Genomic DNA, 13,250 nt, shown 5'->3' with positions numbered 1-13,250 from the left:
GATCTTCACAGAGCCAAGAATTCTCTCTTTCAGGCCTACATATTCAGCGTCTCCAAGGAAGAGGCCTGTTATTCAGTGTTTTGTTTTGTTTTGCTTCTTAATACTCCCAGAGGATATTTTTTCACTGCTTTTTAGAGAGAGTGTACCAGAGGGAGAGGGAAAGGGAAAGGGAGAGGGAGAGGGAGAGGGAGAAGGAGAGGGCCTGCTCCTGGCCGAGGATGGTGGGTTCGATTATTGTTCAGGGCAATTGTATGGGTTGCAGATTCAATCCCTGGCCCAGCACGGGGCCACACTCAGGGCGAGTGCAGGAGCAACCAATCGATGTGTTTCTCTCACTCTGATATTTCTCTCTCTCTCTCTCTCTCTCTCTCTCTCTCTCTCTCTCTCTCTCTCTCTTTCTCTCCCTCACTCTTTTCCACGTTCTCTAAAAAAAAAAAAATCAATGGAAAATATATCCTCGGGTGAGGATTAATTTTTAAAAAGTACAGCTATGAAAGCTTCTTGCAAAGGAATAATAACTGGGACTTATTATTTGTTAGATGTTATGGGAGAAGAGTGTTAGACACAGAGGGAAAGGTGAATAGCTTTGATAGGTGAGCTCTTGGATTTGTAGGTGATGGTGCCATTAATACCAAGGAGCAGGTAGACATCAGGATGAATGCTTGGTTTATTAGGAAATGGTTGTTTTATTTTTTATATATTTAGTGCACCGTGGTAGAGATGCTACATTAGCAATAGTAAATCTATATTTTTGGAAGGCAGTTAATGCTAAGAAGAATATGTACTTGGAGCTATTCACATTGAGGAGAAACTTGAAATTCTGTTACTACATGAAACTGCAAAGACCTCATATTAAGAAAAAAGAACGTTGCATAAAACTAGCTTTAGGGGATGCGGAGGCAGGAGACATGCCTTTGATGAAGGAAAGAAGGTTATTTTGGTTTCTATCATGGTTATTTTCATCCTTTTTGTAAGGAGCATAAATAAATGTCTGAGGAGTAAAATACATCATTCCGTCCCAGTTCACTAGACCTTACCTAATCTAAGGAGAATTGATTCCAGGGCAAAGCTCAAATCCCTGTAAGAAACCAAACTTAGCTGAGAAATTAAGTTATAGAAAATTCTTGGAAAAGTAAACATGGGAAGGAGTGGCAATAAGTATAATCAAATGAATTGTTGAGCAGCAATGAGGATCCACCTAGGGCAGTAATGGCGAACCTTTTGAGCTCAGAGTGTCAGCATTTTGAAAAACCCTAACTTAACTCTGGTGCCGTGTCACATACAGAAATTTTTTGATATTTGCAACCATAGTAAAACAAAGATGTATATTTTTGATATTTATTTTATATATTTAAGTGCCATTTAACAAAGAAAAATCAACCAAAAAAATGAGTCCGAGTGTCACCTCTGACACGCATGTCATAGGTTCGCCATCACTGACCTAGGGTAAGATTTATTGTGCTGTCAATTGTTATCGCCATCTACCAAAAACTGGATTTGATATAACAAACATGGTTCTTAATTAAGTTTGGAACAAAAAAGAGGTATATAAGGAAGTCAAGAAGGCCAGATGTTCTAGGAAGATGAGGATAGAAGAATCAGAGCTAAATGTTCATTCTAGTACATTCTCATTTATACAAATGAGAAATATATATACACATGTAATACAAATTAGAAAACTGGAAAAATATAAACACATTAAAGAAAGAAAGGAACATAACACAAGCAGCCAGACCATCCACAAGGGTCATAGAGGCTTTGTAAACACAGTTATAGGCTAACAAAGTGTGGTTTTGACAGATGTGTAATATGCTATTTGGCCTACAGAAAGATATCTGTGGCCGTTTCAAACAAAAACAATTTCACAGCATCAGGGAGAATTGCAGTATTAAAACGAGGAATGAATCTTAAAGAAGCTAATAATCTTTGCAGACCTTTAGAATTGTACTGTAAAATAGTTTTGTTTAATGTATCACACATATAATTTTATTCTAAGTATTCTTCTTTGTTTTTTTAATTATAATAATCAGGAGTGATCCTGCATTGACAACTGGCATAGTTCGGACATTAGTCACTTTGAACACATTACAAAAGAGTTCCACAGGCCCTGCTGTGGCAGTGAGTCCTTTAGATCTTGGATGTCCCTGAAGTCCAGTGAGGGAGGGGAGAGGGATCTGGCATCTGCGGCGTTACAGATTCTGAGAGATAGAATGGAGTTTTAGCAATCAATATGGAATTATTTAAATACTAGAAGCCTGATGCCTGAAGATTCATGCAAGAATAGACCTTCCTTCCCCTGGCTGCTGGCACACAGCAGGCTTGCTCTGGCAGCCTCTGCAGCGGCGGCGGAGGCGGGGAGGACTGGAGAGGTTGAGTGCACTAGTGCATTTCACTTTCCCATTGTGAAAGTGGGATGCAACTGGCGCCCTTCCTCATCTTCTTCCTCCTCTGCCCTCTGCCTCCTGCCCTCCCGCCCTCCCTCCATGCCCATTGCCCCTCCGCTCTTGATTTGGTGAGATAGAAAGGAGGGAGATCTGATAATTAGGGTTACTGTGTAGGTGACCTCTTTCATCTGTTCAAAACAAAGCTGAGCCACCAGCCTCTGCTGCCATGGCCGCCACCATCATCCCTTGACTGGCCCAGGGCTCCTGAGGCACGCTAACTGGGCACCGAGCGAGCTCCTGAGCATGCAAGCCCCGCAGGGCTGCTCCAATGCTAGGGTTTTGTTTACTATAGCAGCAGGGCAGGGGTGGGGTAGAGGGAGATGCCAGACACCGGGAGCTACAACCTCAGGCACCAGAGGGTTGCCTTTGAGGCTGGGAGCTGGGCCAAAGGGAGGTTGCAAGGACGGTTGACAGGTGTGGAGTGCTGCCCAGAGGCCCGGAGCAGCTGGGTGGGGGGGAGGCTACCACCATCATTGTTGGATTAATTTGAATACTCACTCCTGATTGGCTGTGGGGTATCGTGAAGTGACAGTCAATTTATATATTTCTCTTTTATTAGACAAGATTATGACTGTACCAATATTATCCTATGTAATAAAAGCGTAGTATGTAAATTGTCCCCTCGACCAGGAGTTCATCCAGGAGTTTGATCAGGGGCAGGGCTGGCTGGGAGGAAAGGAGGGAGTACCCAGCTGGCATCCAGCAGCCGCTAGGGACCCTACCAGTGTATGAATTTTGTGCACTGGGCCTCTAGTATTATGTTATATTATACTAGAGGCCCGATGCATGAAATTCGTGCAAGGGGCTCGGTCCTTAGAGCCGTGGCAGCTTGCCTCAACCCTTGCAGCCCCGGCTTCATCCGGAAGGTCGTCCGGAAGGAAGTCTGGAAGATTGTTCAGCTGTCTGGTCTAATTAGCATATTATGCTTTTATTATTATAGATTAGTGTACCAGCTAAATATTAATCTTGGTAATAGTTACAGTAGTTATTGAAAGACTAGTTCAAATATATATGCATTTTTCCAAGACAGTCAAAACATATGTACTAACAATAATCACTACATAAAATTTATTTTTTTTAAAGTAATATCTTTTAGTATTTTGTAACTCAAAAGGAGGAGCTTGGAGTTAACTTCACTTAAGTTCTTAAATTGCCGAAACCGGTTTGGCTCAGTGGATAGAGCGTCAGCCTGCGGACTGAAGGGTCCCAGGTTCGATTCCGGTCAGGGGCATGTACCTGGGTTGCGGGCACATCCCCAGTAGGAGATGTGTAGGAGGCAGCTGATTGATGTTTCTCTCTCATCAATGTTTCTGGTTCTCTATCTCTCTCCCTTCCTCTCTGTAAAAAATCAATAAAATATATTTAAAAAATAGATGAGATAGGAGAGAGATAGAGATAGATAGAGATAGAGATAGAGATAGAGCTGGAGATAGAGATAGAGATAGAGATAGAGATAGAGATAGAGATAGAGATATGTGGTTGCTCTATATTTACAATATAAATATCATATGTACATACATATAGCTACTTTAAATCAAAATTGTAATCCCTACATAGGTTTCTACCAGAAGTATAAAACTCAAAGGAAAAAAAAAGAAATGCTCCTGTTTTCCACCTCTGATTCCCTATTTTCATTTTTAATAATTTTTCATTTAAAACTAGTCAGAACCTGTTGGGAGGAAAACAAATAAATTTGAATGCATTCATTAGCATGTTTTACAGCAAAGATATGTAATAAACACTACTTTAAAGTTTCTCAAATATAAAACATGTCAATGAAATTTAATCAGTGATAGAATAATACTGTGAAAACATAAGAGGAAAAAAAAACAAGAATTTGCCTAAGCAAGAAAAGGCAAGATGTAGCAAAAATAATATTTACTTAACAACATTCTTAGTAATTTGAGCACCAAAGCAAGTGAAACATTCATAAAGATAAAAAGTTGTTTTCCTAGATAAACAAAATTCTTATTTTATATAGTAAAATGAATAATATTACTTTTAAAGAATTATAAATAAATAGAAATATTTTGTGTCATGTTATAGGAGCAGATAGACCTTGGTCACATTGTGTATTTATCACTGTCTCTCAGATCCCAGATATCCTTGTTGATTTAGTTAAAATGACTAAAATAGGTTATTGGTAGTATACTTAAAAATCTGTGAAATTCATTAAGATCCCCCCCCCCCCATTATTTCTTATTTTCCTTAACTTTCAATCAATGCCTACATTATGTGCTGGTCTAAGTTTCATAAATATATTTTTAATATATTTTTATTGATTTCAGAGAGGAAGGGAGAGGGAGAGAGAGATAGAAACATCAATGAGAGAGAATTATTGGGGACCGAGCCACAACACCAGGCATAAGCCCTAACCAGGAATTGAACCAGTGACCTCTTGCTTCCTGGGTCCAAGCTCTACCACTGAGCCACACCCAGCTGAGCCTAAATATTTATGTCACTAGTGTTTTGCCCACACAACATGTTCAATGTGATCAAATGCAAGTGCATTTTTACCTCTAATTCCCTCTTTAAATTTTATTCAGTGGAATAATCTTCCCCTAGCCTAAAATGGAAACTAGAGCCAGTCATTAGTTTTATTCCCACTCTTAGATAATAGAAATTTCTAAGCAACTTTAATCCATTAATTCTAATATTTGGTATTAATCCACGATTCAACTTTCAATGAAAGTTAAAACTTCTCTTCACACCATCAGCGTTGCCCTGCAGATGACTGTCACCTGGGGAAGCGGAAGAGATGTGGTGAGCTCCAGTCCTTACCCCCCTAACTTCTTTCCTCATTCACTCAGTGATTTTTTGGTCCCACCACAGTCAAATCAGAGGGAAGGAGTAAAAATATGAATATACTGGAAAGGTGCTTTTGAACTTTCTAGGTCTTCCACTATCATGGAAGACTTTTTTGGATCCTTTAGAGAGTCCAAATACCAAAGCCTTTCATTGACTATTTCATGTCACAAGCAAAGTATTGATTTACCAACCCGGCCATGCCCCTCTGAAACTCTGCCCCTGATCACTGGCTGTTAAGACCATATATTTTGAAGTAAAATAAATTTGGTCTTAAATCTTGATTCCATTACTATGAAACTGGAACCCTTAGGCAAATTATTTTTATTTGCTAAATCTAAATTGTGTGTGTATGTGTCTGCTAGGTATTTTCCATTAAGAATGAAAACTAAATCTCAGAGATGTGGAGCCTAGAAAATACTGTGAAACCATTTCTGAGACCCACTTGCCATTTTGTCATTGGAGGTCAGGTTCAAATTACAATCAATGGAAGAACTTGTACAAGAATTAGAAGGAAAGTGAAAAGCCATTATACTGTTCTAATGGTAACAACTACATGTGGAGGTATAAGGCATCTATGAAGATTTTAGTACCATCAGGAGAACTCCTAAAATATCATCTGCTTTGATATTGCAGACAATAGAGATCACCAACATTTTCCTATCATTTTAAGAATTTCTAATTTCCTCACATCCAGTACTGGTTTTCTCTGGACTTTACTTAGTGCCCTACAGAATCTCTCTAAGTAAATTATCTATCAAATCCTTTTTTGATAAAATACCCAAACAGTTGCTATTAAGTTGAGTAACAAGTGAGCAAAATTTTAAAATAATGTTATCTATTTTATAGAACTGTAATGGGAAAGATATGAAATAAAGCATTGAGCACAGGGCCTGTGCTGTTATTGTCATCACTATAGTTTTACCATTGATTATTTCATACCTGACCCAACCTCCCTGATTGGACACATAATCAACTACTGTACTTAAGAGAAATAAGCTGATACGTTAGACTCGAGATTTCCAAGTGGTTTGATCATCGGCATCAGAAACCATCTTGAAATAGCACCATTTGGAACTTTGGACTTGAAACTTCAGAATTATCTTTGGCTGAAAGTTTTTATAACATATCACAGTCAGTTATGTTCATTCTCTCACTGCAGAATCCCTCTCATATGTTTGTCTTCATTTCTAAGGGCATTACTATAATACAGCAATAGTGAAATGTAAGTGATATATTTCATCATCCAGATACCCAGCAGAGTGCTGGTTCATAGTAGACTTTCTCTTTCCCATAATGCTTTTCATGTTATTATAAATGTCTCTAATTGGTGTCTTTGTAAGAATGTCTACTTGGGAACCTTGCCTCTGGTATCTCTTGATTCTCATCTATATTACATTCTATTTTCAAATTAATTTTTTGAAAAGAGCCCTCTGAGCATGGCATTCCAAGTATCCACAAAAAAAAATTCAAATACCCACAGAATAAATTTTTGCCTTTCTCCCAAGGATCAAAGTTCTCCGTAATCTACCTATGTCTGTCTAATTCTTTCTTTATAACTTACTAGAGGCCCAATGCATGAAATTTGTGCACTGTGGGGGGGGGGTGTCCCTCAGCCCAGCTTGCACCCTCTCACAACACAGTTCCCCTCACTCCTTACTGCCTGCTTGCTGGCTCCTTACTGCTCCTTAGTGCTGCTGTGGAGGTGGGAGAGGCTCTTGCCACCACCGCTGCTGCGCTCGCCCACCATGAGCCCAGCTTCTGGCTGAGTGGCGCTACCCCTGTGGGAGTGCACTGACCACCAGGGGGCAGCTCCTGCATTGAGCATATGCCCCATGGTGGTCAGTGCGCATCATAGTGACTGGTCATTCTGGACGTTCCACCATAACAGTTGCTCAGGCTTTTATTATGTAGATTTTTCTAGTACAACTGAACTAACTATTATTCCCTGATAAGTACCACATTTGGTATATCTGCTTTTACCATTTGGCCTTCTGCCTAAAATGCCTTTCTTTCCATCTTTACTGTAATTGTACCTATCTTCCAAGGTTATTCAAAGTTTATGTTGCTAATGAAGCCACGGCCAAAGTGAACCCTCTCTCCTTTTACCCTTCCTTATGGTTAAATTGACTATAGTATGTCTTTTGTTATAGTAATTTGTATGTTTTTCATGCATTCTAGTTAATTATTTTGGCTTTTCTACCATGAGACTGAGATGAGAACTACATTTAAATCCTGGTACAAAAATATACAACATAACTAAAAATGATTAAGATCATTAGCTAAAAATTCAGACCTGAGTTAAACTTTTACCTCTTCTATTTCCTAATAGGATGACTATACTGCTATATCATAGGTTTATCTAAGCCTGTTTTTAACTTTAAAAAAAATGGATAAAATTATATTCTCTTAAAGCACCATATGCTATTTGATCAATTAATAAATGGTTCCTTTCATTTTCCTAACATTGATTTAAATTAAAAAACTGACATTACAAACACATATCTGTTTTTGTTGTTGCTGTTTGTTTGTTAATCCTCACCCCAGGACATTTTTCCATTGATTTTTAAGAAGAGTAGAGGAGAGAGCGAAAGACAGAGAGAAACATCAATGTGAGAGAAACACATTGATTGGCTGCCTCTTACACATGCCCCAACCAGAGCCCAGGCCAGGGAGGAACCTGCAACCAAGGTATATGCCCTTGACCAGAATCATATCTGGGATCCTTTGCTCTACAGGCCAATGCTCTGCCCACTGAGCCAAACCGGCTAGGACAACACATAGCTGTTTTCATTAGGAGTACACTTTGTAACCTACAAGATGCTTCGACACTGTAAACTCTTAATATTTTTGCATATATATATATGTATATATAGAGATATATATAGATATATATCTCCTATCTAATAAAAGACAAATAAGGTAATTAACCATACCTCCGATACGCTTCCCATTGGCTAATCAGGGTGATATGCAAATTAACTGCCAACCAAGATGGCGGCCAGCAGCCACGCAGCTGAAGCGAACATGAGGCTTGCTTGCTCCAATGATGGAGGAAGCTAAGGTTCCCCGCCTGCCGCGGCCCGGCTCTGAGCCTGAAAACAACAGCTCTGAAAGCAACTAGGTTTCAATTATAGAAGCCAAACAAACCCCAGATACCTGCTTTCAGCAGCCGAGGCCTCAAGCTGGAGCCGGGCCTCAGAGCTGGAGCCAGCTCTCAGCTCCAGTGACAGCCATAGAAGGTGAATAAATCCCAGAATAAAAAAGAAAAAAGAAAAAAAGGAGATGTTGGGAGCTTCAGTCACCCACCAGCCTGAAAATGACCCTCAGCCCCTCACCCAGACGGGCCAGGCACCCCAGTGGGGACTCCCACCCTGAAGGGGGTGCAACCAGATGCAAACAGCCATCAGCTCCTTATCCAGGCTGGCCAGGCACCCAAGTGGGACCCCTACCCTGATCGGGGACACCCTTCAGGGCAAACCAGCCGGCCCCCACCCATGCACCAGGCCTCTATCCTATATAGTAAAAGGGTAATATGCAAACTGGCCCTAACAGCAGAAAAACTGGGAATGACTGGTCACTATGACACACACTGACCACCAGGGTCCAGATGCTCAATGCAGGAGCTGCCCTCTGGTGGTCAGGGCGCTCTCACATGGGGAGCTCTGCTCAGCCACAAGCCAGGCTGAGGCTGCCAGTACAGCGGTGGTGGTGGGAGCCTCTCCTGCCTCCTCAGCAACGCTAAGGATGTCAGACTGCAGTTTAGGCCTGCTCCCCGCTGGCAAGTGGACATCTCCCGAGGGCTGCCGGACTGCCAGAGGGATGTCTGATTGCCATCTTTGGCCCAATCTCCCAGGGAGCAGGCCTAAACCAGCAGGTGGTCATCCCCTGAGGGGTCCCAGACTGCGAGAGGGCACAGGCCAGGCTGAGGGACTCCCTACCCCCGAGTACACACATTTTTGTGCACCAGGCCTCTAGTAGATATATAATAGCCACTGTAATACATTTACAATGAGTTTCACAGCAGCTTAACCACTTAGAACAGAATGATTTCCTCAGTCTTTGTAAAATCTGAGAATTTTCTGTCTCCAGAATGGCTTTCTGGCTTTCTTCCTCCTTCTTCCTCCCTCCTTCTTTCCTTCCCTCCTTCCTTTAGTTATTTGTTTATTTATTTTTTAATATTTACCCCTGTTTATTTCTATTTCCCAATGAAAATCTTTCTTTTGAACCTCATGGGTCAAAAGACTACTCATTTCTCCACTCTTCATATTCTGTGTGTCTCAGACTATTCTATTCTGCTTTTTGCACTGGTCTAGTTGACCAAAGGATTGCCTTGGTACACATTTATCAAATATAACATTAAAAATGGTTCCAAAAAGGAAAGTATATCATTTCCCTAAAGGGAAGAGATGCATTGACTCATTCACTCACACATGAACAATCTGGATTTTGCTTGATTAGGGGTTTTATGTCCAGAGTAACCTGAAAGGGCAAAGTATTTCTCAAGCCAAATTTTATAGGACACAACTGACCAATTAAAAACAAAACAAAATCAGGGAGTCAGCATTTATGTGTCCCTTCAGGAGGCATCATGTCAGCAACTTATTCTTCACTGCAGAGTTTTAACACACCATTAGGCAGCAGACGTGGCCAAACTGATGTTACTGTGACTTTTCTTTGCTGTTTCCAGCACCTTTGGACCCTACATCAGCAAAAGAACACTAACTGCCTGTATAATCATAGAAAGCAACAAGGAAGAGCAGTGGACTTGGAGTTAGATTACTTATTTAATATTTCAATATTATTGATCAATTACTGTATGCTAGCTGTTGAGAAAATTCCAGTTCAGGGACGTATAGTAGATAGTACTAACTCAGAGAAATGGAAGCAACAGACATAAACACAGGGGTGACAACTGAATGTAGAAAGTGAGATATGACAAAATGCTACAAATTACTCATATGTCAGAGGTATTTATGGGCCTATTCTCTATCTGACTAGTTATTGAAGTTTTTTCAGGCCCTTAACCATTATTACTCTAGAGCTTATCTACTAGATGTCAGCTAGATCAAGGTCCTTCTTCATGTCAGTTCATCTTGTCCAATACAAAATTAAAGTCTTTCCCATCACTTCCAAAGCTTTCATCTTCATTTTTATTATAGAACTACTATGACATATGCTATTACAGTAGCTCTTTGGAGACAAATTTTAGCTAACTGAATTATTATCTGGAGCCATTTTCTAAGCAAGTTTTATATATATATATATAATAATTACAAATACATAGTTTTACCATAGATTGAAACTGAACCACATTTTATATCCACTTCAGTTCAGACTCAAAGAACAAAGTCTTCTTCAAATAGTCCATAATTAGCCCAAAAGGCAAGCTAGTTATTACTATTCCTAATAAAAACACTACGGACTAGTCACTATGAAAAAGGAACAGAAGAGTAATATCCAAATAGAAGAGTTGGCAAAAGACATTACAAATAAAATTTCAAAATAAATAATATGAAAAGCCAATAAATATAACTTTTTCAATTCCACCAGTGATTTAAAAAAGAGTAAATAAAATGAAATATCCATTTTCACTTGCAATGTTAGCAAATATTCTTCAAGAATAACTTCTACTATGTGTGAGCATATACTTCTTCTGGGAGCATTGGTACATGTCTAGGGAACCTTCATGTGCCAAAATTCTGACTTTAGTAATGAAAAAAATTACAGCTGAAGAAAATGTTTTGTACAAGAATGTTCTTTTAAAATAATGTTATTTAAATAATAATAGTATAATAGTGACATAACATCTAGTGGAGGCATCTGGCACTATACAACATACTTATTTATATTATCTAGTTATAATATAAAAAACAGAGAACAAGTATAAGTAAGCATGAAAGGGGTGCATCACATGCATAAAATTTAAAAATGAAAATAAAACCCACTATTATTAATCTTTTCTTAACCACTGCTTTGTCAATTCTAAATGTCACTGATAAAAAAATCAGTGCTCCTCAAAAAAAATCTTTTGTTTAAGTTATAAGCAACTGTTGTGATTACTATTCATACTTAATAATGGAAATATCAAATTAAGGTTTTTAAAAATCATTTCAATAAACATTTTTTCTTTATCAAGTTAATTTTTCAAACTTCCAGTTATACAGCCAACCTCCCACACACATGGACTTACTACTAGTATAAGCATTTATTTGGAGAATAACACCTAATTATTTCAAGTCATTGCCCTCAATTCAGGTTGTATCTCCAACCCATGCTACGTATTCCTATAATTATATTTGAAATAAACAATGATAGCACAATGATTGTAAAGAAGAAACACAGAACTAGAGTTACTTAAATTCTGTCATTTTATATATCTACTAGAGGCCCGATGCATGAAAATTCATGCAAGAGTAGGCCTTCCTTCCCCCAGCTGCCGGCACTGGCTTCCCTCTAGCACCCAGGACCTAGGCTTCTCTTCTCTGGCCACACGCAGGCACCCGGGACCAGCCCCCGCTTCATCAGGAAGGATGTCTGGTCTAATTAGCATATTACTCTTTTATTATTATGGATTGTAAGGTGCTGGTAAGATAGGTTTCATTCTGAGGTCTCCTCTTAGCTTGTAGACAGCCACCACCTCCCAGTATGTTCATATGACCTCTGATCTCATCATAAGTGCCCCACCTTCATGACTTCATCTAACCCTAATTATAACTCCTATGGGCCCCACCTCCAAATACCATTTCATTAAGGGTAAGGGCTTCAACACATAAATTTGGAGGGGGCACAACCATTCAGTCCATAACAAAAGAATTCAGGAGAAATTAATTTATAATCTATTTGTTCTGTAGTTAAAAGTATATTTTCAGCTTCAGTGAAGTGAATTAATATGTAATCCATTGTTTTGTGCATGGATTACTGCTGATTAAAAAGAATATGCATATCTTTTTCTCAGTCTAACAGTTTTCTGTAATCATAATGTCTGTACCACATTGCTTTATTCAGTCTGTTGTTGGAGGATATTGATTATACATGTCATTATATTGTGGTTGAATAAAAACCGTGTTTAAAAATGACACAGCACATTACATATTCTCTTACATATGGTCAAGTATATTTGAGAACTTGTTCTTCACAGGTAATGCCCAAGGGCTTTGGCAAAGGGGAATTGAATCACTGATGTTTTCCTCATTGTGGATTGAATTGCAATTCAAGCTGGTGAAGAAAACCATATTAGTCATGAAGAGCTTCCTAGGAGAACCGATATCAAGAGGTTTGTGACATATGCATATATTACTAAAGATATTTAGCATACTGATCACAGCATGAAATTTAAACGGAAATATAAGAATCAAAGCTTTTAGTGAAGGAGATACTCTGTGACATCACTTTTGTATGACTAACTTTGACAGTTCAGACCTTTCTGAATCCAAACACAGCTGATCACAAAAAAAGCCCAAAGGCTTTAATATCAAATGGAATTAAGCCTTAACACTACTGGGAAGTAGATACGAGTTAATCTTTTAGATTAGAAAAGAGTAAAATGGAGGCTGAAACATGTTAAATGAATTGCTCAAGGCCACTCATTAAAAGGATCACTGGCCTTTCTGAAGTATTTTATCAGATGAAAGCCAGACTAATTCCATGATTTTATTATACCCATTGTGCTTAGCTGGTTAGTAGATACTTTCTTTTATCTGAAAAAATTATAGATGTATTACTCTTTTGTTTCAGTCTTGAGGGGCACACATTTTTGCCTTTTAGTATATGAAATGTCTAGATACTACAGATCTTGCCTGGCTTTCCCAATACCAACAATATGTTTTTGAAATTAATGCACTTACATTTATTGAAAATAAAATTCTACTACATCAACCAGAAAAATTATATGTCCTATTAATTCTGTTCTTCCCAACATATTTTGAATAGAAGTTAGCTCTTTTCCTGTAAGTCAGAAAGTCATATATATATATATATGCGCTATATCAGGCTTGGTTA

This window comes from Myotis yumanensis, unplaced genomic scaffold (assembly GCF_028538775.1).
Source record: "Myotis yumanensis isolate MYYU_CA2020_CCGP unplaced genomic scaffold, mMyoYum1.0.hap1 SCAF_1, whole genome shotgun sequence".
In the NCBI taxonomy this organism is placed as follows: domain Eukaryota; kingdom Metazoa; phylum Chordata; class Mammalia; order Chiroptera; family Vespertilionidae; genus Myotis; species Myotis yumanensis.
The sequence above is the reverse complement of the archived record's forward strand: the minus strand, read 5'-3'. Positions refer to the sequence as shown.